This window comes from Conger conger, chromosome 3 (assembly GCF_963514075.1).
Source record: "Conger conger chromosome 3, fConCon1.1, whole genome shotgun sequence".
Classification (NCBI taxonomy): Eukaryota; Metazoa; Chordata; class Actinopteri; order Anguilliformes; family Congridae; genus Conger; species Conger conger.
The window spans coordinates 3680833-3703469 of NC_083762.1; the positions used below are offsets into that span (position 1 = coordinate 3680833).

The 22637-nt window shown below is 45.7% G+C and overlaps 12 non-coding genes across 12 annotated transcripts; 7 read left to right on the forward strand and 5 right to left on the reverse strand.

The window, feature by feature from the left end:
- Positions 1–3983: 3983 nt before the first annotated feature.
- trnam-cau (transfer RNA methionine (anticodon CAU)) lies at positions 3984–4056 on the reverse strand. The gene has a single exon. It is a non-coding gene; the product is annotated as a tRNA-Met (tRNA).
- Positions 4057–9910: 5854 nt separating this feature from the next.
- trnam-cau (transfer RNA methionine (anticodon CAU)) lies at positions 9911–9983 on the forward strand. Its single transcript has one exon. It is a non-coding gene; the product is annotated as a tRNA-Met (tRNA).
- Positions 9984–10481: 498 nt separating this feature from the next.
- On the reverse strand, positions 10482–10553 carry trnag-ucc (transfer RNA glycine (anticodon UCC)). The gene has a single exon. It is a non-coding gene; the product is annotated as a tRNA-Gly (tRNA).
- Positions 10554–10883: 330 nt separating this feature from the next.
- trnam-cau (transfer RNA methionine (anticodon CAU)) lies at positions 10884–10956 on the forward strand. Its single transcript has one exon. It is a non-coding gene; the product is annotated as a tRNA-Met (tRNA).
- A 1362-nt stretch (positions 10957–12318) lies between these two features.
- Positions 12319–12390, reverse strand: trnag-ucc (transfer RNA glycine (anticodon UCC)). The gene has a single exon. It is a non-coding gene; the product is annotated as a tRNA-Gly (tRNA).
- A 330-nt stretch (positions 12391–12720) lies between these two features.
- trnam-cau (transfer RNA methionine (anticodon CAU)) lies at positions 12721–12793 on the forward strand. The gene has a single exon. It is a non-coding gene; the product is annotated as a tRNA-Met (tRNA).
- Positions 12794–13693: 900 nt separating this feature from the next.
- trnam-cau (transfer RNA methionine (anticodon CAU)) lies at positions 13694–13766 on the forward strand. Its single transcript has one exon. It is a non-coding gene; the product is annotated as a tRNA-Met (tRNA).
- Positions 13767–14671: 905 nt separating this feature from the next.
- On the reverse strand, positions 14672–14744 carry trnam-cau (transfer RNA methionine (anticodon CAU)). Its single transcript has one exon. It is a non-coding gene; the product is annotated as a tRNA-Met (tRNA).
- Positions 14745–20424: 5680 nt separating this feature from the next.
- On the forward strand, positions 20425–20497 carry trnam-cau (transfer RNA methionine (anticodon CAU)). The gene has a single exon. It is a non-coding gene; the product is annotated as a tRNA-Met (tRNA).
- A 511-nt stretch (positions 20498–21008) lies between these two features.
- trnag-ucc (transfer RNA glycine (anticodon UCC)) lies at positions 21009–21080 on the reverse strand. Its single transcript has one exon. It is a non-coding gene; the product is annotated as a tRNA-Gly (tRNA).
- A 328-nt stretch (positions 21081–21408) lies between these two features.
- On the forward strand, positions 21409–21481 carry trnam-cau (transfer RNA methionine (anticodon CAU)). Its single transcript has one exon. It is a non-coding gene; the product is annotated as a tRNA-Met (tRNA).
- Positions 21482–22372: 891 nt separating this feature from the next.
- Positions 22373–22445, forward strand: trnam-cau (transfer RNA methionine (anticodon CAU)). The gene has a single exon. It is a non-coding gene; the product is annotated as a tRNA-Met (tRNA).
- The last annotated feature ends 192 nt before the right edge of the window (positions 22446–22637 follow it).

The following is a 22637-nucleotide window of genomic DNA, read 5'->3' on the forward strand; positions in this document are numbered from 1 at the left end:
ATAATAAGAGAAGGTTGACAATATACAATGCATTGTTATCCAAAATTTCCACACTAGAAACACCAAATAAAATGTGTCTTAACTCCAGGTTAATAGGAGTAAATTTTTTATGAATGTAATTTTTTTAATCAGTCCAAAATAGTTGAGTATATGAACAGTCCATTTCCACTTTATATCCTCAAATATGTTATTCCAATAAAAAACTGCCGGGAGAGAGGAGACGATATCCCTTTGTTTTATGTTCCTAATACATTGGTTATTAGCTTTGTCACTAATTAGAGGACAGCTTGCATCAATAAATAGATTTTCATTACCAAACAGAGGAATGACGCAATCTTTTCCTTTTGGAGCAGATGATGATAGTCTTCTGATACCGTTTGGAATTGCATCGAATATAACAGCATAGTCTCGTGGGGTTATAGGAAACACATATTCAGAAAGAAATTCTTTGTAAGTAAATAATTCACCATCATTGTTGGACAATTGACTAACAAGCAACATTCCTCCGTCAAACCAACTCTTATTAAACAGTGTTTTGTTTTTGAATATTATGTCTTTATTATTCCATTTAAAATACTTGTGCGGAGAGAAGTTGTGCTTATAAATTAAAGACCAGCATAGTAACATTTGTTTGTGATAGTGTGATAACTTTTTTTTGTGACATCATAATTACAACGGAGTAAAAAGTGTAGACCTCCAAGGGAATTAAAGGGACGTGTCTATTTTTGTGCAAAGATCGCCAGGCGTTTTCGTATACAGTGGTACCTTGACTTACGAGTGCACCAACTTACGAGTTTTCCGAGTTACGAGCCGTTGCTCGGTCGATTTTTTGCTTTGTGTTACGAGCCAAAATTTGAGGTAGGAGCGAGCGAAAGTGAATGTGGGAGAGACTTTCATAGTTTATTGAACCAGGAAAAAGTTGTAACTGGTCGTGCGTCGGCGCTATTTAATGACACCTGCCTATCTCATTTCCGAAACATTCTGAAAGACAGGACAGGTTTTTATTGAAACGCTGAATGAATGTGAGGAAAGCGTGGCGAAAAAGCAAAAAATTAAGATTTTAGCGAAAGTGAAGTGAAAAAAAACCCTGTTTATTTCTTTACATTCTATTTATTTGGTTTTATTATGTTTTTATACAATACAGTGCTATTTTTCTTATTTAAAAACACGTAACAAAAATTGTGGTGTTTTTTTGGGGCCTGAACGGCTTAATGGCATTTCAATTAATTTCAATGGGAAAAAATTAATTTGACACTCTTGCATTACTACTAGGAAAATAGAAAACAAGTTGTCGTGTGAACCTTTCCCAAGACCTTGTTTAGCCGTTTGACTCTGCAGTGGAAAGCCACACACATTTTGAGACAATTAGAATATCTGTAGTATGCCCTAAAACCGGTAGGTAAGCTTAAACGTGTGCTTTTGCAGGGATCTGCTGCTATATGCCACGGAATTCCTACTTGTTGCCTGCTACGGGAGAAGCGATGGACCTCCGCGGCACGAGCTTGTTCAGAAAACCAGTTAAATGTGAGTATGAATTAATCATACTGTAAAAGTGTGTTGTACATTGTGCAAAAATCCCAAGACCGTGTGAACTTTCCCCAAGACCGTTTGACTTTGGAGTTAGTGTCAGGAGCCTGGCGGCTGGGCTGGATTTGCCAGAGTTAAGTGGGGCTCGGCGTACACCTGGATCCACGCGTGTGCCGGCTGCCGGTTTTGGGGCGTGACGCAGCTGTTTCCTGTTTGTCGAAGGAAGAATTTCACATGCCCCCTCCGCGCCTGCGATTTTTCGGACGCATATATTCGCATTCATTTTTTTGTATGCATGACTGTTTGAAGTCTGTGACCCACTCATAGATTACTGTAGTCTTCTGTGGACAGTAGTCTCTGACACGTCCACGCTTGCCTCCTGAAGAGTGTTTCTGCCATGTTTGGGGATTTTACTTCATTATGATGAGAATTATTCAGCTATCAGCTGTAGAGGTCTTACTTGGCTTGCCATGCCCTTTGCCCCCTTACATGTTCTCTCTCTCACAGTTGATTTTGTTACACCTAAGGTTTGGCATAACAAAACAGACATTAGACTTTTTATTTTAATTTTTCAGTCTCATAATGGCTTCCTTGACATTCATTGTAACAACTCTGGCCCTCATGTTTAATGACAATAATACAAACCATGTAGGAAAAATTCACAGAACAAGATGTTCTTGCCCCATATTAAAACAATCAATCACCTGTTTTAAAACAATCGATCACAAATCAACATCAGACCAAACCATCAAATTGCTCAAATTGAGCAAGCTGGTTCCTCCAAAACACTCAAAGCTTCATGCCAAAAATATACCAATATGTATGCAGCCTATAATCAATGTATATCACATGTATGTTGCCTATTTACTCATATAATCAGTATGTAATCCAATGAACCTATATCTTTAAAGCTAATGGAGACGCAAGAAACCACAGTATCAACTGTAGAAAATATATATCACATGTATGCTGCCTATTTACTCATACAATCAATATGTAATCCAATGAACCTATATCACCAAAAGCTTATGGAAACGCTAGAAACCACAGTGTCAACTGTAGAAAATGTAATCCAATGAACCTGTCATGGATAGTAGACAAGTTGTAAATATTGTTCTCCTTCAGTTGCCATAAAAACTTTTACCCAACATCCAACCAGCTGCCTGCCTTTCATTTTATTTCCTGCTTGATATTATTCATTTGAATGTATAGTTGGTCAGGATTAGAAGATACTAAATTATGTACTTCATTATCTGTCACGACCTGGCTCAGTGGCCGTGACAAAGAGGGAGACGCACACTGACGCATTTAAAAAAACATGATTATGGGACAATTCTACAAGGAAATAGTTTCCATTATTTATGTCATGGTTTGCCAAAGGGCGGATTCGAGCCATGGTGACCATCGTAGGGCTCTACACCTACTCTACTCTACACCTACACACGGCTGGCCAACGGGTGGGAGGCGAACGTGATGTAAATGTAAATGTGAATGTGATAACCACTACACTACGGAAACCTTGACAGTTCCTGGCCTGCACACAAGGTGGGTAATGATTGAACCTCAGAAAGCAAACACCACATTGGCAAGAGTGATCCTGTGGGCGAGAGAGGAGAGAGCTTACCCTGATAATTTTAATGATGTTTAGTCAGTAAAAAGTCAAAATTCCTGTCGACCCACCAAAGAAATTTCACACAGAAAAATTCCTGTTGTATTATATGATAGTTATGACATCAATATCATATCAGAACTTGTTAGTAGTAAAATTGTTATAGAAAGAATAAGACTTAGGCAGGCTACCACGGCAATGATTGGAGGCATCACATATTGAACTTGTATAAAATAGAGACGATGTCATTCATTAGGGTCAGAACAGAGACAAAATATAATCCGTAGAGTTCAGGACTACCACACAACAGTGCCCGTCTTTCACAATTACTGTCAATACTGCATTCTTAATTCTTAATGTTTAATTTATACCTTGCTCAGTCAGTATTCACCAAAATCCACATTTTCCGGGGAAAACTGCAGAAGTGCAAGTGCGCCACCTGGCGGTAAAAACAAAAATCAGAATCTGCAAACCGCCCGTCACACGAATAAAAACAGACGATTTATATCCAATGCAGAAAGTACTCAAATGTGTCATTTGCATAGCTAGGGTTAGGTATGTTAAACAAAACAGCTTGCCAACTAAACGTTAATAAGATCCAGATTGATAACCTACTCATAAACCTCAGTGACAAAAGGAACCGTAGATTATATATGCAGCAAACCAAATGCAACTTAACACTTTACGTTAAATGTACGAGGCTGCAGCAAATGTTGCATGAGCACAATACATTTCCCTGGACAACCATGAAACAAACAGATTCGCCACTAGAGGGCGCCATTGCATAGACTGCGGACCGCGCAAGGCATGAAGTGCATGTTTACTAAACCAGGTAAACGAATACAAATGCCCCGTGTGAGGATCGAACTCACGACCTTCAGATTATGAGACTGACGCGCTACCTACTGCGCTAACGAGGCTGACGTCCCGCGGCACCACAGTACCAGTCGAATCAGTACAACACCATACTTGACCATGGGAAGCACCAGTTATTGGTGTCACAGAAGTTGCAACTGATCACCAGCAACAATTAATATCTTACTCATTTACCACATTATGATGCGCATGATATTAAAGCAAGTCGCTTTAAATTTAAATTACCTCGTGTTAACAAACGTTATCTTATTTGAACCCCATAGACCTGTGCTGATACTAGAGGTGAACACTCCCATTGTTCGCCACTAGAGAGCGCTCTGACGCAGATAAACAGACGCCACTCACGAATGTGCGAGTGAACAATGCTAACTTAACCTCTGTCTACTCGTTAAAAACAAACATGTAACAGTTAGTGCATCTAGCACTTTATATCACATGAAGTGTCGCAACAGAGATACCCGCATACCCTGTCAAATTACGATTAAACCGAAGAATCGAAACCTACATCGAGTAATGCATGACCAATTATAAATTAGCTAGGCTAGCTAGCTTTTTCTATTCTATTCACCTGATTTGACTAATTAGCTTATTATCTGAACCAAGCAGGTTAAATAATTAACTGTTAGTGAAATCAGGTGGTGTAGCGCACGGTAGGAGCACATTGTAAAAACACTGCGGCCTGCAGGACGTGGAGTTGAGTAGCATGTACGTGTTAGCTAGTTCGGCTATTCGTTTCGGAAGTTCCAGCTTGTATAAGGATATTAAAGGTAACCTTAACTTTTATTCCTTTTTAATGAGATAGCTAACATCGGCAATATTCTAATCTCAGAATGTACTTACTGTCGGTATATTTTCACTTTCGGCGCTAGCTATGAACAGATCGTTCGCATTCCCTCAGTTTAGACTCTACTGCGTCATCACTGGACAAAAAACGCGTTTTTTCTCCTCTCCCTTAAGCTCGATTCTCCATTGGTGGAAAAGTTTGGGAAGCACCGGACTGTTTATTTGCACAAATTTCATTCTATATACCGTTTATGAAACCGTGTATGAAAATGGAGATTCTTGAAAGGCACACAATTATTTCTTAATCAACCACAAGTCGTAAACATACATACACTGCAGTTTTATAATAATTTATGGAGAAAAAAAAAAGTACTTATAAAACCTACGGATTGCCGCGATTGCTCAATCAGATCATGTATCCCCATCAAAATTCTCAAAAAATAAACCAATCACTTCCTTGATGTCTAATGGATAAGACAACCTGAATTTACCTTGCGAGCTAGCTGGGAGCTAGCAGGAAAAGACTCCAGCTATTATCCTTGCCAGAGGTGGATGCACCAAGAATTAAAGCAGGCCTTGGTAACTCACTAAAAGTGAGATTAAAGTGTCAAATAAAGAATGCTTGCGAGTTGTGAAAATGAAACACTTCATTGTCTTGGTGTACTATACCAGGCCATTCTGCTTTCACTTGCATTCAGATAGCTAAGTCAACTTCGGGAACTGATACGTTAAACAGGTACAATAGGTAAGATTTCTGTGTTAAAACATTGTTTCAAGACCACTGTGAAACTCTTCCTATCGTTGTTGACATGTTGACTCACCCTCTGCCTATGTTTATAGTCCTTAAACTTGGGTTCGAAATATGGACAGACACTCTGTACCAAAACATTGTACAGCTGTACAATAAATGTGGGGGCGGGGAGGTTTCCAACATCAGGGCGTTGACAGAGAAGGGGGAGGAATAAAGTGTTGTGGTCTGAGGGTGTTTGCTACTGCAATTCCTCTCTTGACTGTTAGAAGTCCAAAATTACCTATTGTACCTTTAACCTTTAACACATTTACTATAATACATGAGTAAAATACACAGAATTGATCCAATGGTGTATGAGGCACTAATACATCCACTATATAAAGCAAAATTGTTCTTAGCCTGGCCTGTAGCGTTGTGTTTAAGGTATCCGACTGGGACCCGCAAAGTCAATGGTTCGATACCCGGTGTAGCCACAATAAGATCTGCAAAGAGGTTGGGCCCTTGACCCTGCATTGCTCCAGCGGAGGATTGTCTCCTGCTTACTCTAAGCAACTGTATGTCACTCTGGATGAGAGCCAAAATGCCATTAATGCAATGTATAATCTATACCAGGGACACTCAAATCTGGCTTTCACCAGTATTGAGGGGTAATGTGTCCTCTGCATTTAACCCATCCTAGTTACTTAGGTGCAGTGGGCAGCCACAGTGCAGCACCCGGGGACCAACTCCAGTTCTGAGGCCAGTGCCTTGGTCAAGGGCAACAGCAGGAGAAATCCATGGATTTCATTCTTCCCCTCTTATCAGGTCTCATTTAGGCCTAGAACACGAGGCAGGTTCCCTGGCCAATCAGTGGCAATAATCAATCAATTAACTATCAGGTCCGAAAGAAATCCAGCAGCACAAATGGCAATGAGGGCCAAATTTGCATATCCCCGCTCTATACTGAAACAGAAAGCTTATTGTCACTGGTTAAATAAGTACTCCGCCCCTACCAAAAATGTTCAGATGTGTGAGAGAGGGCATGGGTGAGTGTGTGTGTGTATGGTTTGTTTGGGGAGTTGGGTTTATAGTACTGTGCAGAAGTCTTAGGTACCCTAGACTTTATTATATATATGTTTATTTTTTTGTGTGTGCTCGTATAAAAGAACACATTTGAGATTTCCAAATATTCATTTTCCAAAAGATTTAATTTTACAGAGATATTTTTGTATTTAATTAAAACATGCAACATATCACTGTAAGCAATTTACTACTTTTTATATTAAAAACTTGATCAAGGCTGTCTGAGATTAGAAGCAAGGAGCCAACCTAAGTCTGCAGAAGAACTGTGGCAAGTTCTCCAACATGCTTGGAACCTCCCTGCTGACTGTCTTAGCCAACGCTGTCCTGCAGTTCTATATCTCAGAGAAGTGATGCTGTTTTAATGCCAAATGGCGGCCTGTAGCATAGTGGTTAAAGTGAATGACTGGGACACACAAGGTTAGTAGTTCTAATCCCGGTGTAGCCACAATAAGATCCACACAGCTGTTGGGCCCTTAACCCTGCATTGCTCCGGGGGAAGCTTGTCTCCTCCATCCCTCCATCCCTCCATCCATTTTCACCCGCTTATCTGGAGTCGGGTCACGGTGGCAGTAGGCAAAGCCGGGTATTTCAGGCGTCCCTCTCCCCAGCAACGCATTCCAGCTCCTCCTGGAGCTCCTGAGGCGTTCCCAGGCCTCATATATAATCTCTCCAGCGGGCTCTGGGTCTCCCTCGGGGTCTCCGCCCAGTTGGACGAGCCCGGAAAACCTCCAAAGGGAGGCGCTCGGGAGGCATCCTGATCAGATGCCCGAACCACCTCCATTGGCTCCTTTCGACGCGAAGGAGCAGCGGCTCTATTCCGATCTCCCTCCGGATGTCCAAGCTCCTCACCCTATCTCTAAGGCTGAGCCCGGCTACCCCACGGTGGAAGCTCATTTTGGCCGCTTGTATACGCAATCTTGTTCTTTCGGTCACTACCCAAAGCTCGTGACCATAGGTGAGGGTTGGGACGTAGATCGACCGGTAGATCGAGAGCTTCGCCTGCCGGCTCAGCTCCCTCTTCACCACGACGGTCTGGTGCAACGCCCGCATTACTGCTGACGCTGCACCGATCCGCCTGTTGATCTCACGCTCCCTTCTACCCTCACTCGTGAACAAGACCCCAAGATACTTGAACTCCTTCACTTGGGGTAATGACGCGTTCCCGGAGGGAGCAATCCACCATTTTCCGGCAGAGAACCATGGCCTTGGACTTGGAGGTGCTGACTCTCATCCCGGCCGCTTCACACTCGGCTGCAAACCGCTCCAGTGTGTGCTGAAGGTCACGGTCCGATGAAGCCAGCAGAACCACGTCATCCACAAAAAGCAGAGACGCAATTCTGAGGTCACCAAACCAGACACTCTCCTCACCTAGGCTGCGCCTTGAGATCCTGTCCATGAATGTCACAAACAGGACCGGTGACAAGGGGCAACCTTGGCTGAGTCCAACACCCACTGAAAACGTGCTTGACTTTGTGCCGAGGATGTGGACACAGCTCTCACTTTGGTTATACAGGGACCGGATGGCTCGTAACAACGGCCCCGGTACCCCATACTCCCGCAGTACCCCCCACAGGGTTCCCCGGGGGACACGGTCCAAAGCCTTCTCCAAGTCCACAAAGCACATGTGGACTGGATGGGCAAACTCTCATGACCCCGCCAGCAACCCCGCCAAGGTAAAGAGCTGGTCCACTGTTCCACAACCAGGACGGAAGCCACATTGCTCCTCTTGAATCCGAGGTTCGACCATTGGTCAGAGCCTCCTTTCCAGCACCCTAGAGTAAGCTTTCCCGGGGAGGCTGAGGAGTGTGATACCCCGATAATTGGAGCACTCCCTCCGGTCCCCCTTCTTGAAAATGGGGATCACCACCCCGGTCTGCCACTCTGCAGGTACTGTCCCCGACCTCCACGCGACACTGAAGAGGCGTGTCAGCCAAGACAGCCCAACAATGTCCAGAGCCTTCAGCATCTCAGGGCGAATCTCATCCACACCCAGCGACCAGTGCTGTGCGTGGAGGTGAGCCCAACTATATCTAGTTGGTACCGCTCCGCCTCCCGCACTAGCTCCGGTTCCTTCCCCACCAGAGATGTGATGTTCCACATCCCCAGAACCAGTCTGCGACGCAGAGGATCAGCATGCCCGGATCCCCGCCTTTGCCTACTGCCCGTTGGGCAAAGCACCCGACTCCGATGCTGACCCCTGCAGGTGGTGAGCCCACAGGGCGGCAACCCCACGTGACCAATTTGGGCTGTGCCCGGCCGGGCCCCATGGGATAAGGCCCGGCCACCAGACGCTCGCCGACGAGCTCCCCTCCCGGGTCTGGCTCGAGAAGGGGGCCCCGGTTTCCCTTTTCTGGACGAGGTATCTTGGTGTTTGTGAGACCGTGTCATGGAGTTTTTGAATCGCTCTTAGTCTGGCCCCTCCCCCGGGACCAATTTGCCTTGGGAGACCCAAACGCTATTGCCCCCGACAACATAGCTCCCAGGATCACCGGGACACTCAAACCCCTCCACCACGTTAAGGTGGCGATTCCTTGTCTCCTGCTTAGTCTAATAAACTGTACATCGCTCTGGATTAGAGCATCTGCCAAATGCCAATAATGTTACGTAATGTAATGGTCACAAAAAATATTGATTTGATTCAGTCTTTTAACTATTCTGCCAAATTCCTAAAATGTAATGTAAAATGTATAGTACGTTTATTTAGAACCATTCATTTAATTACTTTTGAAAGAATCTTATCGATACATAATGTTACACAGGTGCCTAAGACTTTTGCACAGTACTGTAGGTGTAGTGGTACAGAGGTACAAGGGAGCCATTCTGGGTTGGTTCCCCGTGGGACAGAAACGTCGGATCAGCAGAAGAGGCAGGGAGGACCGACTACCTGGGCTTCAGACATCAGCTTTAATGGATAAACAATAGATGAAAAACTCACTGAATACTGTACCTTTATACTTCAATCAACTGATCATGCTCATAATGAATAATTCCATTTTATTTACGTATCATATACACAGATAAGCCAAAGCATAATGACCACTCACAGATGAAGCAAATCACGTTGATTATCTCAAAACAACGGCCCATGTCAAGATCTGGGATATATTAGACGGTAAGCAAACGGTTGGCTCTTGTAGTCGACATGTTGGATGCGGGAGGAATGGGCAGACGTAAAGACCTGAGCGACTTTGACAGGGGCCAAATCGTTATGGTCAGATGACTGGGTCGGAGCATATCTGATGCTGCCAGTGGTCAGGTATGTAGGTGACTTCTGACGGGCACTGTGGTCCCCCTGGTTACGGGCCTCGTTAGCGCAGTAGGCAGCGAGTCAGTCTCATAATCTGAAGGGCGTGAGTTTGATCCTCACACGGGGCATATGGTTTTTGTTTACCATTACATTACATTACATTACTGCCATTTGGCAGACGCTCTTATCCAGTGACGTACAGTTGATTAGACTAAGCAGGAGACAATCCTCCCCTGGAGCAATGCAGGGTTAAGGGTCTTGCTCAAGGGCCCAATGGCTATGTAGATCTTATTGTGGTTACACCAGGGATGTCCCAGTCATGTAAATGGTTGGCATTTTTATAGCGCCTTTATCCAAAGCGCTGTACAATTGATGCTGCTCATTCACCCATTCATACACACACTCACACACCAACGGTGATTGGCAGCCATGCAAGGCGCCAACCAGCTCGACAGGAGCATTTGGGGGTTAGGTGTCTTGCTCAGGGACACTTCGACACAGCCCAGGCGGGGGATAGAACCGGCAACCCTCCGACTGCCAGACGACTGCTCTTACTGCCTGAGCCACGTCGCCCCCATGTAACTTAACCACTACGCTACAGGCCGCCCTCGCAAAAAGCAGAGGAATGCGATGGCCGGGAATCGAACCCGGGTCAACTGCTTGGAAGGCAGCTATGCTCACCACTATACCACCATCGCACAGGGTTTGCACTTCGCCTGCATGTGTACTTCAAAACGGAGCAGATGCTGTAACATTTCTAAACAGAAATGCCCCATGTGAGGATGTAACTCACGACCTTCAGATTAAGAGACTGACGCACTACCTTCTGCGCTAACGAGGCGCTGTTGCTGATTGTCACAGCTTGCCGGGTAGGACAAAGACACCACAATATTAAATAAAAGCAAATACAATAAAAAGCTAAATTAGTCTCCTTCGCTGGGTGAGACATGTGACGCTGTTACCTCCTGCTGCCAGTGGTCAGGTATGTAGGTGACGTTTGACGGGCACTGTGGTTGCCCAGGTTACGGGCCTCGTTAGCGCAGTAGGCAGCGCGTCAGTCTCATAATCTGAAGGTCGTGAGTTCGATCCTCACATGGGGCATTGGTTTTCATTTACCTGGTCTGGTGAACATGTGCAGTACTCGGTTAATGCCCTGCACTGGGCATGGGCCCTGTTTCATCCACGTCGCTAACTCGGTTAGCCCGGTTAGATTGTTGACGTTTTGGGATAAAGACAGGATGTTCGGCTTCATGAAGAGATTCCACAATATAGACGGGCTACAGGGTCTGCTGGTTTTCGTTGTTACTCTGCACAAAATTAAAAAACATTTTCTTCCTGCTTGGGGAGGCCTTCGGACCCCTAGATATTTTAAGACCCGATCCTGTTGAAAACATTTTAATTCCCACTTGGAGATGATGTAGAACTGATTTTCATGAGTGAAAACAATGAAAATTACTTACTGCAATGCACAATAGTTCTGTCCATATCTCAGATTTTTTGACCTACTTTGTTTGAACACTTTATTGATGCCTAAATTATGATAATAAACAACATTCATTTGGTATTGTAAATTATACTTTTTTCAAGTCTCTGTGAGGCTCATCTCTGGAGTTGTAAAGCCTAGAACACTGCAAAATAGGTGAGGGTTGTGCGAAGGGGTTAAAACACTGGGATTGCAAATGAGGTTGGAAGGAAAGCCAGCATACGCAGGGGGGCCCAGGACTGAGTTTGGGAACCACTGCTCTGACAGAAGGACACGGATAAGACATGGTTCAACAGGTTAAAACATGTTTCCGCCTGGTTTCAAACCGAGGACATTGCTGCCAGTGGTCAGGTATGTTTTAGGTGACGGTTGACGGGCACTGTGGTCCCCCTGGTTACGGGCCTTGTTAGCGCAGTAGGCAGCGAGTCAGTCTCATAATCTGAAGGTCTTGAGTTCGATCCTCACATGGGGCATTTAGTTTTTGTTTACCATTACATTACTGGCATTTGGCAGACGCCCTTAACCAGGGAGACATACAGTTGATTAGACTAAGCAGGAGACAATCCTCCCCTGGAGCAATGCAGGGTTAAGGGCCTTGCTCAAGGGCCGAATGGCTATGTAAATCTTATTGTGGTTACACCAGGGATTCCAACCACCGATGTCCCAGTCATGTAAATGGTTGGCATTTATATAGCGCCTTTATCCAAAGCGCTGTACAATTGATGCTGCTCATTCACCCATTCATACACACACTCACACACACACCAACAGCGATTGGCTGCCATGGAAAGTGCCAACCAGCTTGACAGGAGCATTTGGGGGTTAGGAGTCTTGCTCAGGGACACTTCGACACAGCCCAGGCAGGGGATAGAACCGGCAGCCCTCCGACTGCCAGACGACTGCTCTTACTGCCTGAGCCATGTCGCCCCCATGTAACTTAACCACTACGCTACAGGCCGCCCTCGCAAAAAGCAGAGAACTGCGATGGCCGGGAATCGAACCCGGGTCAACTGCTTGGAAGGCAGCTATGCTCACCACTATACCACCATCGCACAGGGTTTGCACTCCGCCTGCATGTATACTTCAAAACGGAGCAGATGCTGTAACATTTCAAAACAGAAATGCCCCATGTGAGGATGTAACTCACAACCTTCAGATTATGAGACTGACGCGCTACCTACTGCGCTAACGAGGTGCTGTTGCTGATTGCTGCAGCTTGCCGGGTAGGACAAAGACACCACAATATTAAATTAAAGCAAATACAATAAAAAGCTAAATTAGTCTCCTTCGCTGGGTGAGACATGTGACACTGTTACCTCCTGCTGCCAGTGGTCAGGTATGTAGGTGACGTTTGACGGGCACTGCGGTCGCCCTGATTACGGGCCTCGTTAGCGCAGTAGGTAGCGCGTCAGTCTCATAATCTGAAGGTCGTGAGTTCGATCCTCACACGGGGCAGTGGTTTTCATTTACCTGGTCTGGTGGACATGTGCAGTACTCTGTTAATGCCTTGCACTGGGCATGGGCCCTGTTTCATATACGTCGCTAACTCGGTTAGCCCGATTCGATTGTTGACGTTTTGGGATAAAGACAGGATGTTCGGCTTCATGAAGGGATTCCACAATATAGACGGGCTACAGGGTCTGCTGGTTTTCGTTGTTACTCTGCACATAATTAAAAAACATTTCCTTATTGCTTGGGGAGGTTTTCGGACCCCAAGATATTTTATGACCTGATGCTGTTGAAAACATTTTAATCCCCACTTGGAAATGATGTAGAACTGAGTTTCATGAGTCAAAACAATGAAAATGATTTACTGCAATGCACAGTAGTTCTGTCCAAATCTCAGATTTTTTCACCTACTTTGCTTCGTATGTGTAACACTTTATTTATGCCTAAATTATGATAATAAACAACATTCATTTGATATTGTAAATGGTACTTTTGTCAAGTCTGTGAGGCTCATCTCTGGAGTTGTAAAGCCTAGAACACTGCAAAATGGGTGAGGGTTGGGCGAAGGGGTTAAAACACTGGTATTGCAAATGAGGTTGGAAGGAAAGCCAGCATACGCAGAGGGGCCCAGGACTGAGTTTGGGAACCACTGCTCTGACAGAAGGACACGGATAAAACATGGTCCAACAGGTTAAAACCTGTTTCCGCCCGGTTTCGAACCGAGGACCTTTCGCGTGTTAGGCGAACGTGATAACCACTACACTACGGAAACCTTGATGCACCATGGCACATTTAGCCTGCCCAAATCGGTATGGTCAGATGACTGGGTGAGAGCAGATCTGATGCTGCCAGTGGTTAAGTATGTAGGTGACGTTTGATGGGCACTGTGGTCGCCCAGGTCCCGGGGCCTCGTTAGCGCAGTAGGTAGCGCGTCAGTCTCATAATCTGAAGGTCGTGAGTTCGATCCTCACACGGGGCATTGGTTTTCGTTTACTGGGTCTAACTGTTTTTACAATCGCTGAGACAACAGTGTCTTAAGCGTAAACCTACACAACCCCAGGTTAAGTGAGTGGGATGACATGTAACACGTATGTAGCCTGTATAAACCACCTGGCGAAATCATACCCAGACTGCAGAAATTAGCTAAAGCATCAGATAATAGTGTCACACAAGTTGTACTGATCACCAGCAACAAATAACATGTTTACACATTTACCACATATGGCATGAACTGAACCTCAAGCTGGCAAGAGCAATATTGAACTTGTATAAAATAGAGACGATGTCATTCATTAGGGTCGGAACAGAGACAAAATATCATCCGTAGAGTTCAGGACTACCACACAACAGTGCCCGTCTTTCACAATTACTGTCAATACTGCATTCTTAATTCTTAATGTTTAATTTATACCTTGCTCAGTCAGCATTCACCAAAATCCACATTTTCCGGGGAACACTGCAGAAGTGCAAGTGCGCCATCTGGCGGTAAAAACAAAAATCAGAATCTGCAAACCGCCCGTCACACGAATAAAAACAGACGATTTATATCCAAGGCAGAAAGTAATCAAATGTGTCATTTGCATAGCTGGGGTTAGGTATGTTAAACAAAACAGCTTGCCAACTAAACGTTAATAAGATCCAGATTGATAACCTACTCATAAACCTCAGTGACAAAAGGAACCGTAGATTATATATGCAGCAAACAAAATGCAACTTAACACTTTACGTTAAATGTACGAGGCTGCAGCAAATGTTGCATGAGCACAATACATTTCCCTGGACAACCATGAAACAAACAGACTCGCCACTAGAGGACGCCATATAGACCGAGGAAGGGGCGAGGCAAGAAGTGCATGTTTACTAAACCAGGTAAACGAATACAAATGCCCCGTGTGAGGATCGAACTCACGACCTTCAGATTATGAGACTGACGCGCTACCTACTGCGCTAACGAGGCTGACGTCGTGCGCAACCACAGTACCAGTCAAACCAGTCCAACACCATACTTGACCATTGGAAGCACCAGTTATTGGTGTCACACAAGTTGCAACTGATCACCAGCAACAATTAACATCTTACTCATTTACCACATTATGATGCGCATGATATTAAAGCAAGTCGCTTTAAATTTAAATTACCTCGTGTTAACAAACGTTATCTTATTTGAACCCCATAGACCTGTGCTGATACTAGAAGTGAACACTCCCATTGTTCGCCACTAGAGAGCGCTCTGACGCAGACAAACAGACGCCACTCACGAATGTGCGAGTGAACAATGCTAACTTAACATCTGTCTACTCGTTAAAAACAAACATGTAACTGTTAATGCATCTAGCACTTTATATCACATGAAGTGTCGCAACAGAGATACCGGCATACCCTGTCTGTCAAATTACGATTAAACCGAAGAATCGAAACCTACATCGAGTAATGCATGACCAATTATAACTTAGCTAGGCTAGCTAGCTTTTTTCTATTCAGTGTAGCTTTTTCTATTCTATTCACCTGATTTGACTAATTAGCTTATTATCTGAACCAAGCAGGTTAAAGAATTAACTGTTAGTGAAAGCAGGTGGTGTAGCGCACGGTAGGAGCACATTGTAAAAACACTGCGGCCTGCAGGACATGGAGTTGAGTAGCATGTACGTGTTAGCTAGTTCGGCTATTCGTTTCGAAAGTTCCAGCTTGTATAAGGATATTAAAGGTAACCTTAACTTTTATTCCTTTTTAATGAGATAGCTAACATCGGCAATATTCTAATCTCAGAATGTACTTACTGTCGGTATATTTTCACTTTCGGCGCTAGCTATGAACAGATCGTTCGCATTCCCTCAGTTTAGACTCTACTGCGTCATCACTGGACAAAAAACGCGTTTTTTCTCCTCTCCCTTAAGCTCGATTCTCCATTGGTGGAAAAGTTTGGGAAGTACCGGACCGTTTATTTTCACAAATTTAATTCTATATACCGTTTATGAAACCGTGTATGAAAATGGAGATTCTTGAAATGCACACAATTATTTCTTAATCAACCACAAGTCGTAAATATACATACACTGTGCAGTTTTATAATAATAATAAATAAATAAAAAACTACTTATAAAACCTACGGATTGCCGCGATTGCCCAATCAGATCATGTATCCCCATCAAAATTCTCAAAAAATAAACCAATCACTTCCTTGATGTCTAATGGATAAGACAAGCAGAATTTACCTTGCGAGCTAGCTGGGAGCTAGCAGGAAAAGACTCCAGCTATTATCCTTGCCAGAGGTGGATGCACCAAGAACTAAAGCAGGCCGTGGTAACTCACTAAAAGTGAGAATTTTTTTTGCATTTGGCTGATCAATAAATGGGGCGATAACTTTTTTTCCCCATGTCAAATAAAGAATGCTTGCGAGTTGTGAAAATGAAACGCTTCATTGTCTTGGTGTACTATACCAGGCCATTCTGCTTTCACTTGCATTCAGATAGCTAAGTCAACTTCGGGAACTGATACGTTAAACAGGTACAATAGGTAAGATTTCTGTGTTAAAACATTGTTTCAAGACCACTGTGAAACTCTTCCTATCGTTGTTGACATGTTGACTCACCCTCTGCCTATGTTTATAGTCCTTAAACTTGGGTTCGAAATATGGACAGACACTCTGTACCAAAACATTGTACAGCTGTACAATAAGTGTGGGGGCGGGGAGGTTTCCAACATCAGGGCGTTGACAGAGAAGGGGGAGGAATAAAGTGTTGTGGTCTGAGGGTGTTTGCTACTGCAATTCCTCTCTTGACTGTTAGAAGTCCAAAATTACCTATTGTACCTTTAACCTTTAACACATTTACTATAATACAGGAGTAAAATACACTGAATGGATCCAATGGTGTATGAGGCACTAATACATCCACTATATAAAGCAAAATTGTTCTTAGCCTGGCCTGTAGCGTTGTGTTTAAGGTATCCGACTGGGACCCAAAGTCAATGGTTCGATACCCGGTGTAGCCACAATAAGATCTGCAAAGAGGTTGGGCCCTTGACCCTGCATTGCTCCAGCGGAGGATTGTCTCATGCTTACTCTAAGCAACTGTATGTCGCTCTGGATGAGAGCCAAAATGCCATTAATGCAATGTATACACTCAAATCTGGCTTTTACCAGTCTTGAGGGGTAATGTGTCCTCTGCATTTAACCCATCCTAGTTACTTAGGTGCAGTGGGCAGCCACAGTGCAGCACCCGGGGACCAACTCCAGTTCTGAGGCCAGTGCCTTGGTCAAGGGCAACAGCATAAGAAATCCATGGATTTCATTCTTCCCCTCTTATCAGGTCTCATTTAGGCCTAGAACACCAGGCAGGTTCCCTGGCCAATCAGTGGCAATAATCAATCAATTAACTATCAGGTCCGAAAGAAATCCAGCAGCACAACTGGCAATGAGGGCCAAATTTGAATATCCCCGCTCTAGACTGAAACAGAAAGCTTATTGTCACTGGTTAAATAAGTACCCCGCCCCTACCAAAAATGTTCAGATGTGAGAGAGGGCATGGGTGAGTGTGTGTCTGTATGGTTTGTTTGGGGAGTTGGGTTTATAGTACTGTGCAGAAGTCTTAGGTACCCTAGACTTTATTATATATATGTTTATTTTTTTGTGTGTGCTCGTATAAAAGAACACATTTGAGATTTCCAAATATTCATTTTCCAAAAGATTTAATTTTACAGAGATATTTTTGTATTTAATTAAAACATGCAACATATCACTGTAAGCAATTTACTACTTTTTATATTAAAAACTTGATCAAGGCTGTCTGAGATTAGAAGCAAGGAGCCAACCAAAGTCTGCAGAAGAACTGTGGCAAGTTCTCCAACATGCTTGGAACAACCTCCCTGCTGACTGTCTTAGCCAACGCTGTCCTGCAGTTCTGTATCTCAGAGAAGTGAGGCTGTTTTAATGCCAAATGGTGGCCTGTAGCATAATGGTTAAAGTGAATGACTGGGACACACAAGATTAGTAGTTCTAATCCCGGTGTAGCCACAATAAGATCCACACAGCCGTTGGGCCCTTAACCCTGCATTACTCCGGGGGAAGCTTGTCTCCTCCATCCCTCCATCCATTTTCACCCGCTTATCTGGAGTCGGGTCGCGGTGGCAGTAGGCTAAGCTGGGTATTCCAGGCATCCCTCTCCCCAGCAACGCATTCCAGCTCCTCCTGGAGATCCTGAGGCGTTCCCAGGCCTCATATATAATCTCTCCAGCGGGTTCTGGGTCTACCTCGGGGTCTCCGCCCAGTTGGACGAGCCCGGAAAACCTCCAAAGGGAGGCGCCCGGGAGGCATCCTGATCAGATGCCCAAACCACCTCAATTGGCTCCTTTCGACGCGAAGGAGCAGCGGCTCTATTCCGATCTCCCTCCGGATGTCCAAGCTCCTCACCCTATCTCTAAGGCTGAGCCCGGCTACCCTACGGTGGAAGCTCATTTTGGCCGCTTGTATACGCAATCTTGTTCTTTCGGTCACTACCCAAAGCTTGTGACCATAGGGGAGGGTTGGGACGTAGATCGACCGGTAAATCGAGAGCTTCGCCTTCCGGCTCAGCTCCCTCCCATGGCCTTGGACTTGGAGGTGCTGACTCTCATCCCGGCCGCTTCACACTCGGCTGCAAACCGCTCCAGTGTGTGCTGAAGGTCACGGTCCGATGAAGCCAGCAGAACCACGTCATCCGCAAAAAGCAGAGACGCAATTCTGAGGTCACCAAACCAGACACTCTCCTCACCTCGGCTGCGCCTTGAGATCCTGTCCATGAATGTCACAAACAGGACCGGTGACAAGGGGCAACCTTGGCTGAGTCCAACACCCACTGGAAACGTGCTTGACTTTGTGCCGAGGATGTGGACACAGGTCTCACTTTGGTTATACAGGGACCGGATGGCTCGTAACAACGGCCCCGGTACCCTATACTCCCGCAGTACCCCCCGCAGGGTTCCCCGGGGGACATGGTCCAAAGCCTTCTCCAAGTCCACAAAGCACATGTGGACTGGATGGGCAAACTCTCATGACCCCGCCAGCAACCCCGCCAAGGTAAAGAGCTGGTCCACTGTTCCACAACCAGGACGGAAGCCACATATCTCCTCTTGAATCCGAGGTTCGACCGTTGGTCAGAGCCTCCTTTCCAGCACCCTAGAGTAAGCTTTCCCGGGGAGGCTGAGGAGTGTGATACCCCGATAATTGGAGCACCCCCTCCGGTCCCCCTTCTTGAAAATGGGGATCACCACCCCGGTCTGCCACTCTGCAGGTACTGTCCCCGACCTCCACGCGACACTGAAGAGGCGTGTCAGCCAAGACAGCCCAACAATGTCCAGAGCCTTCAGCATCTCAGGGCGAATCTCATCCACACCCGGCGACCAGTGCTGTGCGTGGAGGTGAGCCCAACTATATCTAGTTGGTACCGCTCCGCCTCCCGCACTAGCTCCGGTTCCTTCCCCACCAGAGATGTGATGTTCCACATCCCCAGAACCAGTCTGCGACGCCAAGGATCAGCATGCCCGGATCCCCGCCTTTGCCTACTGCCCGTTGGGCAAAGCACCCGACTCCGATGCTGACCCCTGCAGGTGGTAAGCACACAGGGCGGCGACCCCACGTGACTAGTTCGGGCTGTGCCCGGCCGGGCCCCATGGGATAAGGCCCGGCCACCAGACGCTCGCCGACGAGCTCCCCTCCCGGGTCTGGCTCCAGCAGGGGGCCCCGGTTTCCCTTTTCCGGGCGAGGTATCTTGGTGCTTGTGAGGCCGTATCATGGAATCTTTGAATCTTTGAGTTTGGCCCCCGCCAATTTGCCTAGGGAGACCCTAACGCTATTGCCCCCGACAACATAGCTCCCAGGATCACCGGGACACTCAAACCCCTCCACCACGTTAAGGTGGCGATTCCTTGTCTCCTGCTTAGTCTAATCAACTGTACATCGCTCTGGATTAGAGCATCTGCCAAATGCCGATAATGTTACGTAATGTAATGGCCACAAAAAATTCCTAAAATGTAATGTAAAATGTATAGTACGTTTATTTAGAACCATTCATTTAATTACTTTTGAAAGAATCCTATCGATACATAATGTTACACAAGTGCCTAAGACTTTTGCACAGTACTATAGGTGTAGTGGTACAGAGGTACAGGGGGGCCATTCTGGGTTGGTTCCCCGTGGGACAGAAACGTCGGATCAGCAGAAGAGGCAGGGAGGACCGACTACCTGGGCTTCAGACATCAGCTTTAATGGATAAACAATAGATGAAAAACTCACTGAATACTGTACCTTTATACTTCAATCAACTGATCATGCTCATTATGAATAATTCCATTTTATTTACGTATCATATACACAGATAAGCCAAAGCATAATGACCACTCACAGTTAAAGCAAATCAAAACGTTGATTACCTCAAAACAACGGCCCATGTCAAGACCTGGGATATATTAGACGGTAAGCGAATGGTTGGCTCTTGTAGTCGCCATGTTGGATGCGGGAGGAATGGGCAGACGTAAAGACCTGAGCGACATTGACAAGGGCCAAATCGTTATGGTCAGATGACTGGGTCGGAGCATATCTGATGCTGCCAGTGGTCAGGTATGTAGGTGACTTCTGACGGGCACTGTGGTCCCCCTGGTTACGGGCCTCGTTAGCGCAGTAGGCAGCGAGTCAGTCTCATAATCTGAAGGGCGTGAGTTTGATCCTCACACGGGGCATTTGGTTTTTGTTTACCATTACGTTACTGGCATTTGGCAGACGCCCTTAACCAGAGAGACATACAGTTGATTAGACTAAGCAGGAGACAATCCTCCCCTGGAGCAATGCAGGGTTAAGGGCCTTGCTCAAGGGCCGAATGGCTATGTAAATCTTATTGTGGTTACACCAGGGATTCAAACCACCGATGTCCCAGTCATGTAAATGGTTGGCATTTATATAGCGCCTTTATCCAAAGCGCTGTACAACTGATGCTTCTCATTCAACCATTCATACACACACTCACACACTCACACACCAACAGCCATTGGCTGCCATGCAAAGCGCCGACCAGCTCGACAGGAGCATTTGGGGGTTAGGTGTCTTGCTCAGGGACACTTCGACACAGCCCAGGCGGGGGATAGAACCGGCAACCCTCCGACTGCCAGACGACTGCTCTTACTGCCTGAGCCACGTCGCCCCCATGTAACTTAACCACTACGCTACAGGCCGCCCTCGCAAAAAGCAGAGGAATGCGATGGCCGGGAATCGAACCCGGGTCAACTGCTTGGAAGGCAGCTATGCTCACCACTATACCACCATCGCACAGGGTTTGTGCTCCGCCTGCATGTATACTTCAAAACGGAGCAGATGCAGTAACATTTCAAAACAGAAATGCCCCCTGTGAGGATGTAAATCACGACCTTCAGATTAAGAGACTGACGTGCTACCTACTGCGCTAACGAGGCGCTGTTGCTGATTGTTGCAACTTGCCTGGTAGGACAAAGACACAATATTAAATTAAAGCAAATACAATCATAAAGCTAAATTAGTCTCCTTTACTGGATGAGACATGTGACACTGTTAGCTCCTGCTGCCAGTGGTTAAGTATGTAGGTGACGTTTGACGGGCACTGTGGTCACCCTTGTCCCGGGCCTCGTTAGCGCAGTAGGCAGCGCGTCAGTCTCATAATCTGAAGGTCGTGAGTTCGATCCTCACATGGGGCATTGGTTTTCATTTACCTGGTCTGGTGAACATGTGCAGTACTCGGTTAATGCCTCACACTGGGCATGGGCCCTGTTTCATACACGCCGCTAACTCGGTCAGCCCGATTCGATTGTTGACGTTTTGGGATAAAGACAGGATGTTCGGCTTCATGAAGAGATTCCACAATATAGACGGGCTACAGGGTCTGCTGGTTTTCATAGTTGCACATAATGAAAAAACATTTCCTTCTTGCTTGGGGAGGTTTTCGGACCCCAAGATATTTTATGACCTGATGCTGTTAAAAACATTTTAATCCCCACTTGGAAATGATGTAGAACTGAGTTTCATGAGTCAAAACAATGAAAATGATTAACGCAATGCACAGTAGTTCTGTCCAAATCTCAGATTTTTTCACCTACTTTGTTTCGTATGTGTAACACTTTATTAATGCCTAAATTATGATAATAAACAACATTCATTTGATATTGTAAATGGTACTTTTGTCAAGTCTCTGAGGCTCATCTCTGGAGTTGGGGGGAACACTGCAAAATGGGAGAGGGTTGCGTGAAGGGGTTAAAACACTGGTATTGCAAATGAGGTTGGAAGGAAAGCCAGCATACGCAGAGGGGCCCAGGACTGAGTTTGGGAACTACTGCTCTGACAGAAGGACACAGATAAAACATGGTCCCACAGGTTAAACCGTGTTTCCGCCCGGTTTCGAACCGAGGACCTTTCGCGTGTTAGGCGAACGTGATAACCACTACACTACGGAAACCTTGATGGACCATGGCACATTTAGCCTGCCCAAATCGGTATGGTCAGATGACTGGGTGAGAGCAGATCTGAGGCTGCCAGTGGTTAAGTATGTATTAGGTGACATTTGATGGGCACTGTGGTCGCCCAGGTCACGGGCCTCGTTAGCGCAGTAGGCAGCGCGTCAGTCTCATAATCTGAAGGTCGTGAGTTCGATCCTCACACGGGGCATTGGTTTTCGTTTACTGGGTCTAGTGAACATTACTTGCAGTACTTGGTTAATGCCTTGCACTGGGCATGGAGCCTATTTCATTTAAATCGCTAACTTGATTCACCTGATTAGATTGTTGACATTTCGGTATAATTGTTTTTACAATCGCTGAGACAACAGTGTCTTAAGCACAAACCTACACAACCCCAGGT